Source organism: Triticum aestivum, chromosome 3D (genome assembly GCF_018294505.1).
Source record: "Triticum aestivum cultivar Chinese Spring chromosome 3D, IWGSC CS RefSeq v2.1, whole genome shotgun sequence".
NCBI classification, from domain to species: Eukaryota; Viridiplantae; Streptophyta; class Magnoliopsida; order Poales; family Poaceae; genus Triticum; species Triticum aestivum.
Window position 1 is genome coordinate 305481320 of NC_057802.1, and position 16467 is coordinate 305497786.

General features: G+C 40.8%; 1 long non-coding RNA gene across 7 annotated transcripts; it reads left to right on the forward strand.

The window, feature by feature from the left end:
• The first annotated feature begins 2160 nt into the window (after positions 1 to 2160).
• On the forward strand, positions 2161 to 13335 carry LOC123078560 (uncharacterized). Of its 7 annotated transcripts, XR_006437514.1 has the most exons (8): positions 2161 to 2401; positions 2535 to 2684; positions 3599 to 3642; positions 3770 to 3913; positions 5579 to 5677; positions 5771 to 9599; positions 11489 to 11570; positions 12950 to 13335. It is a non-coding gene; the product is annotated as an uncharacterized lncRNA (long non-coding RNA). The 7 variants fall into 7 exon arrangements; XR_006437511.1 differs by having other exon boundaries at positions 3770 to 8271; positions 8429 to 9599; XR_006437515.1 differs by having other exon boundaries at positions 3770 to 7129; positions 8188 to 9599.
• Positions 13336 to 16467: the final 3132 nt, after the last annotated feature.

The following is a 16467-nucleotide window of genomic DNA, read 5'->3' on the forward strand; positions in this document are numbered from 1 at the left end:
TTCATTTTTGTGTGCGTAATAAGGAGGCACTTCCGGTGGGTCCGAGCTGACAGCGGGGGAACGTTTTTTCGCGCAATACGCTGGCCCATCCGGTGGTTCCCAGCAGTCAGGGGGGGAACATTTTTTCACGAAATACGGTGGCCCGTCCGGTGGGTCCCTGCTGTCAGGGGGAGGAATCATTATTTTCCGCGTAATAAGGAGGCACTTCCTTGCTGCCGTCGTGGACCCAGCTGTCAGCCTCTTCATGTACAGTCCACGTCCGATGAAAGCCGTTCCTTGACCACGTTGACCACGCCGCGCCGAGAGCACCAGGGCGGTGGACGACGCCGAGGCCTAGGAAGGGGACGGCGCGGAGCCGGGGAAGACGCGACAGTGGATGCCCACGCGGAGAGGAGTACGAGCGTTCACTGGTTCGGCTGTCGTGTGAGGCTGCCGTCGCCGTAGAATAACAGGGGGTGTGGGTGAGTGGAGGGATGGCTTGGCCAGTGGTGGGAGTAGTAGGGGGCGGTGAGGCCTCCGCGGTAGCACAGCCGGCCACGGGAGGCAGGAGCAGGCGGCACGACCGGCGCTGCTTTGGGCGGCTGGAGTAAGAAGACCAGAGGTTGAAGAAGCACTACGGCCGTTGGATGGACATCGTACGGTCACTGCAGCTAGAATCGTTTATATTGACTAAGTTGACAAAGCCCTTGGTACGCGTCAACTTAGTAGGCCCACAGGTCAGCCTCCGAAATGGTGCGCCCCAGATGTCAGGGGGAGGAATCATTTTTTGGGCGGCTGAAGCAAGAATATCCGAGATTGAAGAAGAAGCACGACATCCGTTGGATGGACATCCAACGGCCATAGCTGCCAGAACCGTGTGTTATTGACAAAGCCTTGCATACGCGTCAACTTAGTTTTTTTAGGGGACGCATCAACTTAGAAGGCCCACAAGTGTGTGGCAGAGAACATATAGCCCATTTGCGATTTGTAAGAATGTACAACCCATTTTTTAATTCTAATGGAATTTACTACATGCCATTTACAGTTTGTTAAAAGTACAACCCATTTTCTAGCTAGGACAATGATTACTAATTTCAACCAACCGCTCAAAACAGAATTTTAAAAAAATTTCCACATTTTTATGGGATCCGAAATATTTTTATCCGAAATTTTTAATCAGATTAAGTATAACTAGTGGAGCTACCCGCGCATTTGCGCGGCTAGACTATTTATTTATGATTATATTGGCTTGGATTTTTGACTTTATTTGTGCATTTGACATTATGATGTGATATTTCAGCATTCATTAAATATTTTAGCATGAAATAATTTTTTTTGTATGTGCTAATTTTTTCCATTATATGAAAATTATATATGATAGATTTATTTTAAAAGATTTTTATTGTATTTGTGAGTGTGTGTTAGAAGGTACTCCCTCCGTCCCAAAATAAGTGATTCAATTTTACACTAACTTTGTACTAAAGTTAATACAAAGTTAAGTCACTTATTTTGGGACGGAGGGAGTATTAAGTATTGTGTTTTTGTTGCGAACCGGCCTATGGTTATATAGTTAGGAGTACAATGGTCTTTCCAGCTTATTGGCGTTCAAATCCTTGACTTGACACTATTGCTGATGAGCTGACTTAGTCTCTTTAATCCACTCGTAGGGTGTGCTTGCCTGCCTTCATCGGAGTGAGTGTATGTGTGATGTATGAGTGTCTGCGTCTGTATTGTATTAAAAAAATATTTTTTATATAGAATTCAAAATCGAACCATTTAGCTAACATAAAAACTATTGAAAGGAAATGCCCTTTCTATTCATGTATTCATTTTGTTCATTTCATGAAAATTATGCATGATAGATTTAAACTTTTTTGTGATTGTCTTTTACTCCCTCCGTTCCTAAATATAAGTCTTTTATAGAGATTTGAATACAGACTACATACAGATGTATATATAGACATATCTTAGAGTATACATTCACTTATTTTGCTCTGTATATAGTTCATATTGGAATTTTTAAAAGATTTATATTTACGAACAGAGAGAATAGAAGCTTAGAAGTATTCTTTTATATGGAACTGTACGGCTATGTGTGAAGTTGATTCCATGCGTACTCTATTCTTAGACTGTACCAAAATATCGTCTAGAAAAAGACTGGACCAAAATATCGTCAAGAAACCGTGCTCCTTTTGTTCATTTTTTAGCACAGCCTTAATTTTGTAAATGGTCGAACCAAGAAGGCCTCTAGCGCAGCTCTTCTCCCCTGCTTTTCAGTGGCAGCACCAGCGCATGCGCTCGTCGCTGGCTCGGCTGCGTACCGCCGCCAACCATAGCTTCAGCGGATGGAAGATGTATGCCGCAGCGTCTCTCCCGATCTCTTTTTCTGAATGGATTTGAGGGAGCCTTCAGCCCTTCACAGGTAAAATCCCTAATTTTCGTGCATCTCACATGAGGTAAATGTCATCCCAGATTAGTAATTGTTGGGTAAAATCTCCATGCCACAACCACGCTCAAGATTTAGTAAAGAAGATATTTAAATCTCCTTGCTGCAGGAACGTTTTCTTGGATCTGATAGAAAAGAGATTGAGAATTGGGGACTATTCATTAGAGGGATTAGAGTTGGTATCGTGATCTTCTGGATGTGGTATGAGAGAGATGATGGTATATTCAGTAGAGTTGACATCCATTGCCAAATGAAAAAGGTACGATCTGTATTTTTTGCTCTCAGAAATTACTTCTAAGTTTATAGAAATATTAATGTAGAAAGAACTTATGTGTACAAACATGATAGAGTTAGTTCACGGATACAGAACCGATGAACAAAAATTTATATATTTTATTGAAAGATTAAAGATCCATATGTACGCATACATTTATTCGCTTGAGGAGGCTAATGCCTATGTTTTTAGAGACACAAATTGAGGAGATTTGGGGAATCGGAAACTATTCGTGAGAGAGATGTGAGTGTTAGATTGTGAGAGATTAGTAATGGCTATTTAGGGGAATTAATCGGTGAACTTTCTATAGAACGTTTTTAAAAGATTTGGATTTTGAGATTAACCGTGAATATATTTTAGTTGTGGGTCGTGGCTATAATGTGGGAGATTACGAAAAGCTTATTGTAGGTGGAATCCATTAGTGATTTCATTGTTTCATCTGCTGCGATATTTTTTGTGTTAAAAATATTCAAGGATAAATAACTAATTTTAAATTTAATATTTTAAAGAAAGATCAAACATATATATCTATGGATTAATAACTATTTAAAAATTCAATATGCCAACCAAGTAAATGTGTTGTTCAAAATGTATGGTAAGGTTGTCTGTGACTATGTAATTATACATGAATTGTCTAATGACTTGAGGAACTGCACTATCAATTAAAAAATCTCTTTGTAAACAATATTCTTTGCGACATCTTCGGTTGGACACTCTTCGTCATCAATCAGCACCTTCAATCCTTCCTTGTTTGTCACTCTTGATAGTGCCACATATAGTTGTCCATGGCAGAACACTTGCTTAGGCAAATATATGCCTACCTTGTTTAAGGACTGACCTTGGCTCTTGTTTATTGTCATTGCGAAGCACACTGATAATGGATATTGCCTTCTTTTCAGCACGAATGGCCATTTTGAGTCGCTTGGTGACATGATGATTCGAGGTATGTATACCTTATCGCCGACATGTGTTCCTGTGATTATTTGTGTCTCGATGTATTTGTTTCCAAGTTGTGTAATTGTCATTCTTGTACCGTTGCATAAGCCTGCTGCTTGGTTGATGTTGCGTAGGAGCATGACCGGCAAACCCACCTTCAGTTTTAACTTATGGTCTGGTATTCCTGGGGACGTTAAGGTGTTGAGGAACTCAGTAGGCTGCATGTTCATCATGATGTTGGTATTTGTCGTTGCCTTGCACACTGTGTCCAGGCTTAGGTATGTCACCTCTTCACCTTGTATTTGGCTCATTATGTGGTCATTTATCTCCTTGACTGTATCATTTCTTGGACATAGTATTGCTCTTTCTTCTAGGTAATCCCGCTCACGGTATTTTTGCAGCAAATTTGGGTATATGCTTTTGACGATTTGTTTACGATTTTCTCCTTTCTCTAGCAGTAGGTCTTTTGGTATTTTTATCCAATCCTCTCCTTCATCTGATGTTGTTTTCCCATCGCCAATCTGTAGTATCCACTCTGCAAATTCAGCAACCTTTTGCTTTTGTATTGGATCATCTGACAGACACTTCAGCCGCATGTTTTGTGTTAACTCAAATATTTCAAAGTGTTTCCACAGATATGACCTTTTGATTGAAGCATTTACTATCTGCTCTCTCCTTCCTTTGGTTATAACTGGCAGGATTTGTCTGAAGTCGCCTCCTAGTATAACTGTCATCCCACCAAATGGCTTTTCATCGCTGTTTTCATTAGTGAACCTTAGAATATCTCTAAGGCTTTTGTCTAGTGCCTCGAAGCAGTGTTTGTTTGCCATAGGAGCCTCGTCCCACAATATAAGTGAGGTCTTCTTTAGCAGTTCAGCCAAATGCGAGCCTTGTTTTATTTCACACGTTGATTCTTCAGTGATATTAAGTGGAAAACGGAACCTTGAGTGTGCCGTTCTTCCACCTTGGAGAAGCAACGCTGCAATGCCACATGATGCTACCGCAAGCACTATCTTCCCCTCTGATCTTAGCTTTGTCGTTATTGCTTTCCATAGATAGGTTTTTCCTGTGCCACCGTACCCTTCGACAAATATCTGCTTTCCTAGGCCTTTGTCGACTGACTCCATTATTGCATCATAGGCCGTTTTCTGGTCTTGGTTAAGATTGTTTAGTATGATTTTGTGCTCATCCTTGAGTTTGTCCATGTCGTAGTTGACCTCTTCGTTTATTAGTCTGTTCCCAAGTTCTTCTAGCTCTGCGGCATTTGGTAGTTCTATGTCTGGATAGTCCTTTAGTGACTTTCCTACTTGCCTCATCAGTTTTTCTATCTCAATCAGACCATATGCTTTCTTCTGTGTGTTTGTAAGCCGAAGTGTTGGAAAGTTTAGAATAGTCCTTCTTTTGTATTGCATATCTTCACACAACGCCTCCCATGTTGAATCCCACAATACCTTTGGGTTTGTGACTTCGCAATGGGACAATATGGTGGTGAATAACTGACGCAGTCGTGTTCCGGATGCCCAACTTGATGCTTCATTGATACAGTCAATCCACTCGGTGTCATCATCGAGAAATCCGAGGGCTTGGCATGCTGATTTGTATGTTGGGTGAATGACTCCATCAACGGTCCTAATGTCCTCAAATGATGTGCATCCTTTCTTGGTGTTTAGAAGCATCCTCATATGATATCTCTCGCCACTTGCGGGATGTGCATAGTAGATTCTTCCAATTGCATAGTCCCTTTTTCGCTTCTGCCAACATTTTGTTTCGCTTTTCCATACAAACTTTGTAGGGAAGTCTGCGTAAGTCAATCTTTTTCCTAGCTCGTATATTTTATTTGCCTCCATCCACTGAGTGAACTTGGTCATTTTAGATCCGTCCCTTGTTACTATCTTTTCAAGATCAGTGGAGTCTGGAAAAATGACTTGTTGCTCATTTTCAAGATGGAAAGGTAGCCTCTCAACTGCTGGATTGCGATACTGAAGATCAAACTGAAATATCCTCCAGCATGCTTCTGATGTTGATATGTATCTCATCTCTAGGTATTTCTTGATCTCGTCAGTTTCGTTTGCCGTGCCCCTTTCCTTGAGCAAGGCTGTAACATGGTCGTCATCTTTATGGATATACTTAAATAGGTACTTGATTGATCTGGACCTATTGCACCACTCGACATTTATGTGAGCTTGATACTTGACCAGAAGGTCCCGGTTGTATGGCACGACAAATCTGTTGTCGAGCATCACCCCTCCCTTTTTGATCTGCCTTCCGTCATCCCTCCTTTTATATACTGGAAATCCGTCCTCGTCAATGGTAGTGCTGACATTGTATCTTTTTGGGAAATGCTTGGTGCATCTATGGTCCACCATGCATGGTGAATTTTTCTTAGCCTCTCCACACGGGCCATGCATCATGAAGTTCTCAACAGCTTCAAATGCCTCTGGATCCTCATCCTTGTTTGGGATCTCAGCGCTTATTATTTTGTCGATTTGCGATGGTTCCGGGTACTTGTCTTTGTCCTTAAAAAATATTAGTATGTGGGCATGCGGGAGTCCTCTCTTCTGGAATTCTATTGTGTAGATGACTGCAGTTGATTAATGGTTTGTCAGATTTAGCTAAAATTGGAATGCATGTTACTAAAGAGCTAGAATCTGACGGAGTATAAGATGATGCATGTTTCTAAAGAGCAAGAGTCTGACGGACTATAAGATGATGCAAGAAAGAGTAAAGATTGATAGTCAATGGGACTTACTTGCAACTGTTTCTCCAAAGTATTTCTTTTCTTTTATGTCTCTCATTAGCTCCTTTAGTTTGATCATAAATACTCTGTCCACAATATCTGGCCGATCGGCTGGCTTTTGGCCACCTCCCGCTTCATCTAGCATGTATTGGATCTCAGGCCACTTTGCGTTGCATGTGAATGTTATAAATAGGTCTGGGTATCCAGCCCAACGGCATATTGCAAAGGCATCTTGCAAATATTGTGCCTTGTTTCTTCTACCACCTGTAAAAGATGAAGGCACAATTATCCTCTTTCCAACTTGCTCTATTCTTGTGTCCCCTCGCTCAATCGCATCCTGCAATCCACTGTAAAGTTCAGTTCGTAGCTTTCCTTGATTGTGTCGGATCCAGTTTAGTCTATTTTGCTCGATACATGTGTATACATCCACCCAAAATTGCAGTGACAAATGCCCGGACTTGAGCAGTAACATTCCTTGATCAGGACGTTGTTGTAGGTAGAATGCATAGTAGTCCAACAACATTACGTATTTCCTGCTGTTTGTACCTCCTTTTGTTTTCTTGTAGGGTATCTCAAGTTTAAAACCGTCTTCTCCATATGGGAACAACAACGGATATTGCATGGACATGAATTTCGGGTGGATCTCTGATATCCTTTGTGGCTCCATATTTTTGTACTCAACAACAATGTCACGTCCTTCACTCTCTCCGGTTGGATCTCTTACTACCAATGCTGCAACTTCAGATGCGGATGGAAGGTTGTGTGTTCCGTTCCTTTTGCCTAGTATCCGAAGTGTGTAATCATGGTAGTCTCCTTCTTGGAATCTATCTCTTGCCATTCTGAATGTTTTTGCGAGGATGTTGTTGTCGTCGAGCATTATTTTCAGTTCTTTGACGATGTTGGGGTCCACTGTTGATTTATTATCATTGCGTCTTGATGCACTTATCTTGTTTTCCACCTCATTTTCGGTATTATATATGTATAGCTGTGCAAACCGAGGTTTGTCTATACCTTGAGGCAAAAGAGTTCCGATATGGTGGTAGTTTTGTCCATGCAAACGAAAAACATAAGGTCCTTTGCGAGTGTTTATTTCCTTGTCCACAGCTCCTCCTATCGATGTGAATGAAAACATTGAGTTGTATGACCTTATATTTTCTTTGAAGTTTACCGAATCCTGCCCTTCACTTCTTAAGAGGTTTCTAAGGTATGGTGGAGGTCCTCTTAGTGGCGGCAGATCGATTTTCCCTTGTTTGCAGCATATTCCAAAAGAGGGTGTCGTAGTTCCTTTGTTTGAATTTAATCTTTCTTCACACCATAGCAATGCTTTGCAATATTGGCATTTGTATGTTGGCCTTCCGAAGTTCCATGGCTTTCTATTAGCACTTGTCGAGGTTCTGGTTCTGTTGTTGTCTCCAACATTGTCTCTAGTGTTGTTTTTGTTGGTTTCGCTTCTGGCACGCTTCAATTCCCTATCTTCTTCAGCATTAGCCTTTCTCAATCGTTTAGGAGCCTCTGTGTTTGCATTTCTTCTTCCCTCTGCAGTCCTTGTCCGCTTTGTACTCCTTGAGTTTAGAGGTTGTTCTTTCTTTCTTTTTGTCTGGTGAGCTGCTGGGTCTAACGTATGTTGGACTCTCATATCTGCAAATGTGATTTCGTCAGTGCGTATAGTCTTCTTAACATAGTATCATGTAATATGATTTAGGTTGTACTCCCTCCGTAAAGAAATATAAGAGCGTTTAGATTACTAAAGTAGTGATCTAAACACTCTTATATGTCTCTACAGAGAGAGTACTTAATAGTGTTTTGCCTTTGCAGCATGCAAGTGCATTTGGTGATATAAGAGACTACTAATGGACATTGTCACATACAGTACATCTGGAGATTAATGTTGTTTATCTGGTAGGGAACTATAAATCAATAATTGTTCAACCGTGTTGCTCTTTTTGTAGCTTTCACATTATTATCATGGTAGTGTTAGGATGCATGAAAAAAAAGAGCTTTATAGTTCAGTATGAGAAGAGTTTTGACGCAATGTTGAGCTGAGATCAAAATGCAGGCACACACATGAAGAATTGCATGGGGATATTACCTGAGGCTGATGGTGCTGATGTTGTGTCTTCAGTTCGTTGGACGTTTCTTTGTGCCTTTGTTCGTTTGGGTGTCGCCGGCGTATATTGGATGCAAGTTGCTGAAGTTGTTGCCATACCTTCAATTTGTCGGCCGTCTCGTGTGTTTGATCTTCCCGACATCATGAAAAAGTAGCTATTGAGGAAGTGCATCATGGGTCATTTATGAATGTCTGTCTTGTAAAATTATGGTTGAATGATGATTATGTGATATAAGCAGAGGGATGAGTGTATGTGACCATACCTCTTGTTTGTTTTCTGAGACTATGACCTAGCAATTTGACTAATGTAGATCACCTGAGGACAAAGGTTCTATGAGAATATGTTGGCTGATAAGGAAGCTAAAATAATGCACAGATTAAAGAGAGGAAGATATATAATACCATGGAACCTTTGCCTGCTTAGTCGTCGAGTTGCTTCGAATTTGAGAAGACGGGTCAGTCGGCGATGAGGCTTGTTGTGCTAGTAGGACGTGATATGATGCACTTTATATAATGATATGGTTAGATGTTTTCCTAGGCGTGTAGGATTAGGAATCATGTAGTGAGTCAAAATCGGACAGTATAGTACGGATTGTCTTTAAAGGAAATTTAGCTTGAATAAATAGTAGTTTTTTTTGAGCAACGACTAATAGTTAGTCCTACACCAGCAACTTCTGATTAATGAGCTAATTTGGGCTTGTGCTTGACTGTCAGAAAGCTGTCTAGCGCCCCTAAAAATGTACTGTATTTTATTCGCACTTCAACTCTCCTGCTGCAGTGCTGTCCAAATAAAATAAAAAAATCGTTCCTGCTACGCCGCTTATTATCTTCTCACACTTCATATCAATGGATTATTCCTCTTCCACACAGTTCCTTCCAAAAGGATATTCTTCGGATGAGCAAATCGATTGCTTCCGGCGACCTGCTGGGCTAAGATTCTCACTGGATCCGCTCTTGCGCCAAGGATGCGGTGGCGCCGCCGGCGGCCGCACGGAGACGCCGGCACAGGCGAGCTTTCGCGAGGTGAACCAAGTAGCTATCGACCTGCGTGGAGCAGCGCGGCGCAGCAGGCACCAAGGAGCGGAACCTGGGTGCATCAGTGCGGCAAGTAGCAGTGCAGGTTTGGCCTTCAGCTATCTTGCCTAGTCAGTACCTAGTTCAGCTAGGTATGCGTCTGGCCCAAATACATTTTGTCTGCAAAATAATTTTAGTCGGATTTTTTGAGGGTTAGTGAGAAAAAAATTAAGCCTAAGTCTGTGAGTCCCCATCATATGCTTGTTCGTGATGTAATAATATACGCCCCGGATAAAAGCTCAATCCATCTTTCCGTCGTTTTAAATTTCATTGTGGCTTCATATGGAACAATTCGCAGTCGATGATTTTGATTAGTTTTTTTCATAGTATTCCAGATGGATTTCCAACTCAATCTTTTCAAATACTGTTGAGCATTTTTGTTCTCATATATTCTAGGCCATGCTAGTACATTGTAGTTTTAGCAAATGTTGCAGGCACATCAGAGCATTGACCAACCACACAAATGCAATGCTAAATTGATTAAGATCAAATGAATGTACTGGTCATTCTCTCTTCTGAATAGTATACAATACTTGAATTGTTTGAAAACAAAATGTCATATTGTTCATACAAATTGATCATATATAAAACACACTAAATATTCCAGTTCTCGGATACATTAAAATAATAGATATTGGATAAAGTACTGTCCCAAAAAAAATCTGGAAAAGGTCCTTCCTCTCTTGGGTCTTGTTTGGCGTACTTGATCTTTGAGTTGATGATTACATCGTCTTGATGCCATTAGTCTTTTTGGTCAAACTTCGTGTCATCCTTGTGGAGCCTTCATGTTCAACTTTTGTCTTTTTGTTTTTTGCATGAACACTTCTGGTGCTTTTGGGAACTGCCTTTTCTAATTTTTCAGATATACTATTTTCCACTTCTTCATCTTCGGAGTCTGATAATACAACAGATCTTCGCCTCCTTTTCCCACCATCGACACTCGTTGATGATTTTTGATGTTGATGCTCCTTCTGATGTACTGTACTCCCATTTCTTTTATCTTCTGGCTCCTCTTTCACAGGGACCAACTCACATATGTTTTTGCTAAGTTCACACTTGCTGATTTGTACCTGCAAAAATCACATAAATGGATGAATTAAGAGATGAATTTATGTAAAGAAAAGCTTGTACAGTGAAGTATACAATCACCTTTTTAACTGGCTCATTCGGTTTCTTTGTTTCTTGTTTTAACATGTTGTCCACTTCATCATCCATCAAATCCTGTTGAGCACAATGGATCAAGAATTGTAAATACTTGCTTCAATAGTTCCTTATAAAAGACTATAATAATTGGTGTTTAAATAGATTTGATAGTTTAATAGACCATTACCTCTTCAGCTTTATCCTCTAAGTATCGCTTCTCAAGCTTCTCATCAGGCACAAATATTTTCTTTACTGCATAGTTCTGCATGCCTAGAGTGAGGTTCTTATTGTTGAGTTTGAATCGAAAGATAAGTCTTTGTCCACATAATTCTTGTATAATCTTTGGGATTTCTTCAGATTTTCCATCTAAGGAATCCAACAGGAATGAGACAGATGTATTGAGCATTCTTTCAGCCTCTTCATCAAATAAAGTGCAACTTGTAGTAGCACTGTGATCACTAATTTGAAGCCGAATACGATACCTAGAATCACATTTCGTTAGTGTAACGCAAATGTGATAGTACATAATGATGGTCAAATCAAGAGAATATGCTTACCTAGGTGTTAAACCTTCTGGATACGTATCACAATTCTTGCAATAATAATTATGTGATTCTTTCGTAGCAATTTTGTTGCAAACATCGCATGACATGTACCACCATTGAATATTTTCTTGTAACCGATCAATTGTAGCTATTGTTGTGAACACAAAGTCCTGAAAGTTGATGAAGAAAATATAGCTCTTTAAAGAATATGCAGTCACTCATACAAATATGTCAAATACATCTGTAGGTATTGGAGGCTTCTACAATATCATGTCTTAGAAGAGTTCCGATTCATTACCTCATCTGTTGGGTTGTCGTGCCTAATTCCAGTAAGTTCTTTTAAGGTTATCCTTCTGTAAAACATTTGATCTTCCAGTGTCCCTTGAGTACTTTTATCTATCTCCATCATTTTTGGTAAAGTTTCTTTGGTGGAGTGGCTATAAAAAAAGTTCGTAAATGAAGATATATTATGAAATTCTATATGACCAGAACCTACAAATTGTGCTTAATACCTGCCACGAAGTTCCCAAGTCTCGGGTATATCTAGATTCGTATATAATCTTGTGGCGCCAGTTGACTTTAGGCACAAACCTATTTAATGAACAATAAATCGGTTAGATTTATTATTTTGGTATGAAAAAAAGACATGTAAACATATTCAACTTACCATTGAATTTTTGCACCATTGTTGAGGTAACAATAATAATTGTTTGATTGCCAATTACATCCTCACTTAAATGATGAGCTAATCTTCCCCATAATGATACTCTGATTCTATCACCCCTGAATAATTCATTCCAAAGTAATTAATGGTAATAATAATATAAGTGGAAGAAAACAGCCTTTACCCTTTAGTGAAAAGTTGATACATGGATACACTTACTCTGGCATTAGAATTTCAATTTGACGTACATCTGCAGGTGTTTTCTTCTTTGTTATCCTTGATTCTATTGGCTTAATCTTGGTAAGCAACCCAATGGCATCTGCAAATTAGAAGATTAAAGACTTCAAAAATTAGAAAGTTATTCATTTGAGCTTATTAATACAACTACCAAGAAATGACATCAAATTTAAATTGTCCACTTGGAAGTAAGAATATGACTATCAACATACCTGAGCATTGTTGGTCTTTTTCTAGACGTTCTTGTAGGGTAGGCTAGCAAACTCAAAGTAGTAATCTGGAAAATTATCCGATGAACCTTTCATCTCCTTTAATTTTGTGTTGTATAAAAAAGTAATTTTAATTTCATTGCTGACTGGTCGATATTTTGTCGAATCTACAACTTTAAAATTGCTAAAAGCATATATAGAACCCTCGTTGATCTTTGCTCTGTAAGTGTCTATTAGATTCTTCCAAATAGTAGCATGAACTGTATGGCCCTTCAAAATTTAATGAAAGAAAAATCTTAGTAGTAATTTTAACAATAAAACAATCCCCACTGTTAATTATGTGAAGAAAATACCTGCTCATCCATCAAGATCATATCGATGCTTATAAGTTCATCAGTCGAAGGATTGATCGAGTCCCACATTCTCATTACTTTGGCTTTAATATTCCATGTCTGTCCTCTTGTGGTTAACTCACTCAACTTCGTGTACGCCACAGAGACGTTGCCTTCAAAACAATTATAGAAGGAGTGGTTCATATGGTAATGCAATAATGAAATTTGGTTACAAAGAAGTGTTCTAACTAATGGTTAATGAACAGGAAAACATGGTGTTCATAAGGAGGTTGCAAAGACATGCAGGGATGGAAAGATGTAAATAGACCTCAAGATTTAAGCTATATATATTACCCAAACTTGATGTTTCTGTCGTTTCTTCTTCCGTCCTTCGATGTGCTGGGCGTCCCGACGTATGTCGCCCCTTCGATTTGTGTGGATATGTTATTGTGTGGATCTCCCTTCAATGGGTGTTCTGGCGTCTATTATTCCGTGGCTGTTCTGGGGTGTTTGCCCCAACCTTTATATTAGTCAAAGGTTGCTGGGTTTGAATTCTGTACGGACGACTGTCCGCTGTAAATTATTTTGTTTGCAATAGTACACGACCATATCCTTGACAATAGCAATCCATTTCAGAGTCCTCCACGTGCAATAGTATATGTCCGTGTACACTTGCCTAATATTATATGCAATAGTATACGTCTGTTTCAGTTTTTTTTCAGGTGCAAAAAAATTCACGTGCTATAGTACACCTCGTGTGCACTTTCCTAATATCAACCCGTTTTACATCTTTTCTTAAAAATAAAACCGTTTTAGATCTTCACCGTTGATACATCTTAGCTTTTATGGTGCCAAATCATCACCGTTGGTTTTCTATCGTTTTAATTATATAATAGATTTGAAAATAAAGTTGTATTACGTTAAAATCCAACGAAATATTGCGCGTGCAACAAGTAATGAAATTAAAGTTTAAATTCTAAAAATAATATATTTTTAAACTAATTACACGTTTGGTGCATTTTTTTATAGTTACTGCCCAGTTATTATAATTATATCCCATTTATTATTTCTTAAAGTCCATTTTCTTGTTAAGCCTAATGCATACCTCCTAGGAAAGTTTGCAGTGGGGCGGAGAATAACAAGTTGACCCGGATATCGTGTACAACTGTCCGCCCAGTTGCATTGCTGATGTTGAAAAAAAAAGGCCTGTGTAGTACAGTACAACCTAACATGGCTACTCAGCCCACATTCAGCGACGCCGGAAAGGCCCAAACAAGGCTTCTGTACAACTTTTTGAAGTCACTGAGCTCATTTAATAACTTAAGAAAAAAGTTAGATTACAGTTGAACCTAATTAAAAGCTGTCATGAGCAAAGAAATAATTCAACGGGTCCCACTTGTGCGTGTGTGCGTGTGTGCGCGCGCGCGCGTGTGTGTGAGAGAGAGAGACCCATCGGTCGATGCTCGTAAATACATCTTCCAGCCATATGCATTGCTGATGCTCAGTAAAAACTTATATAGTTGACACAATCATATAGAACATCATAGCACACCGAACTTGCATACAAAAATTTCACGCAGGCGGCACAATCAGGATGGAAGCAGTGGATCGCTACGGGTAGGGCTATGTTGAAACAAACGAACTCGTACATAACGGTTCATCGTCTTTATCAATGACAGGGAAATATCTTGAATGTTGTGCAAAGAAAACAGACATACAACACAATAAGTTCTGCTAGCACGTTAAGTTGACGTACAACCCTTTCTAAAAAAAGTTCAGGTACAAAATTAGAACAGGTCACAATGAAATGTACTGGCACATCAGTGCTTCCTCGGAGTTAACTAGTATCTGACAAGATTCAGTTGTTACCTCAAATTAGAGCACATCCAGGCAACCAGCCCTGGCTCTTCTCCCAAAGAAGCAGTGGCCTCCGTCGCGCGATGGAGTAGGCCCTGTGCCATCCATCGTTCCGAGCAACACGGGGAAAGTCTGACGTTGACTCCTATAATGGACGTCGTCGACGGACCTGGCACTAGCGGCGGCGGCAGGACTTCGATTGATGGATTGACCACTTCTTCGACATGCACGAACACTCGATACAGGTACATCCCTAACGTGGTCCGCGACGGCCTTGGTGGCGACGAATAGTACAACCCCGGTTCCTGCACCGGTATCTCAACACCAATCACCTTCGGTATGGTGGACGACTTCTTCATCCATGCCATAACCGTCAGAGCCCAGCTGTCTGGAGGAACAAACATACTTATGAGCTCACCTCCAAGGTCGTTGATAAGCTCATTCATGGACTCGCTGTTCCAAGCACGTCGAGGCATGCCGTGGAAGGTAAGCTTTGTTAAAAACTCCAGCTCAGAGGGCACCGAGCCCCATCCTGGGTGCCACCGATCAAAGCTCACCAGCGCGCCATCGCGGAACAAACTCCGGGAAGATTCGAACACACGACTGCAGTCGAAAGTTGTCCGGAACCTGACGAAGAAATCAGCCGGTGGCGGACAAACTTCGACGAGCAAGTCACTTATTTGGATGCCGTGCGCAATGCCAAGAGCTTTGACAAGGTCGTCCGGTGAGACGGGAGGCCGGTCGCCGTTGATGGTTACCATCAGCACTTTGCCGGCAAACTGATCGTCAAGCGCCTCCATGCCACTATTGAGCGACAGCATGCAGCGACCGAAGGCAGGATGGACCTCAGGATCTCCGGCTCGGAGATCCGCGTTGACCGGCGACATGATAGTGAGCTTGAGTACAGGGAGTACAGCAGGGGGATTTGGGGGAACTGGAGTAGGAATCGAGATTCCAGAGGTGGGGGAGGGCGGGAGATTGGGGATGAAAAGGTAGCTTGAATTTTGAACACACACCAATATGCTCTCGGCGCGCAAGTGCACGAAAACACCGGTGGCGCCCACATGTCGGCCTAAGAGTCCTTATTCTTTCTTTTTTGGAGAACCCGACCTTTTTTTGAGGATCTTTTGAGAGCCCGGCCTGAGAGTCATAATTGACCTGTTTGGCATTGCGTTACTACTCGGCCCATATTCAACGACACTTCACTGGCCCAAACAAGTGTACATCATCGAAAAGACACTGATCTCAAATTATATAACTTGAGAAAAGGGGATACACTCTGAACACTGGAGAATGGTGATGCCCTCATTTAGCCCACCAGTAGTTCGAGACAATAAACAGTTCGAAACAACGATATATACAACATTCAAACACTGACTAGTGACTACTACTGACATAAACAGCAAGACATGATAGTTCATAAGAAGTCTTGCTACACCACCAAAACGCACCCATCTGGAGCGCTCAGACTAGAATGACATTCTAAACAGAGCCAACTATTACATAGTAAGAGTGACATAGACGAGGATGACCAAATGACAAGGAATATGCATAACAAAAGAAAGAACTACCCATCCAAAACAAGCAGCAAAGACAACAAAGTCTTTCGAAGAGATGATCCAACACCATCATAATTTGCAGCCCCGCTTCAGCGACTAATGATCCGGAGACACCAGTACTCCACCCTTTCGACGCAACAGCCCAATTATCTATCAACCTGAAGGCTTGAACCACATCACTGCGTGTCGTAATTGAGACATCCAAGGATCAAAGTTAATCCGGATGCCTTTGTCATTCTCACCTTCTTTTGGCTGCAGGCTGTATCGTTGACAATCAGGGGAGTTTGCTCCCGAACTCCTAGGGCTCGCCGTGTAGACATAGTTTTCCATAGCAAACAGAGCCTCTCTGCCATCAAGGTCCTTGCCAA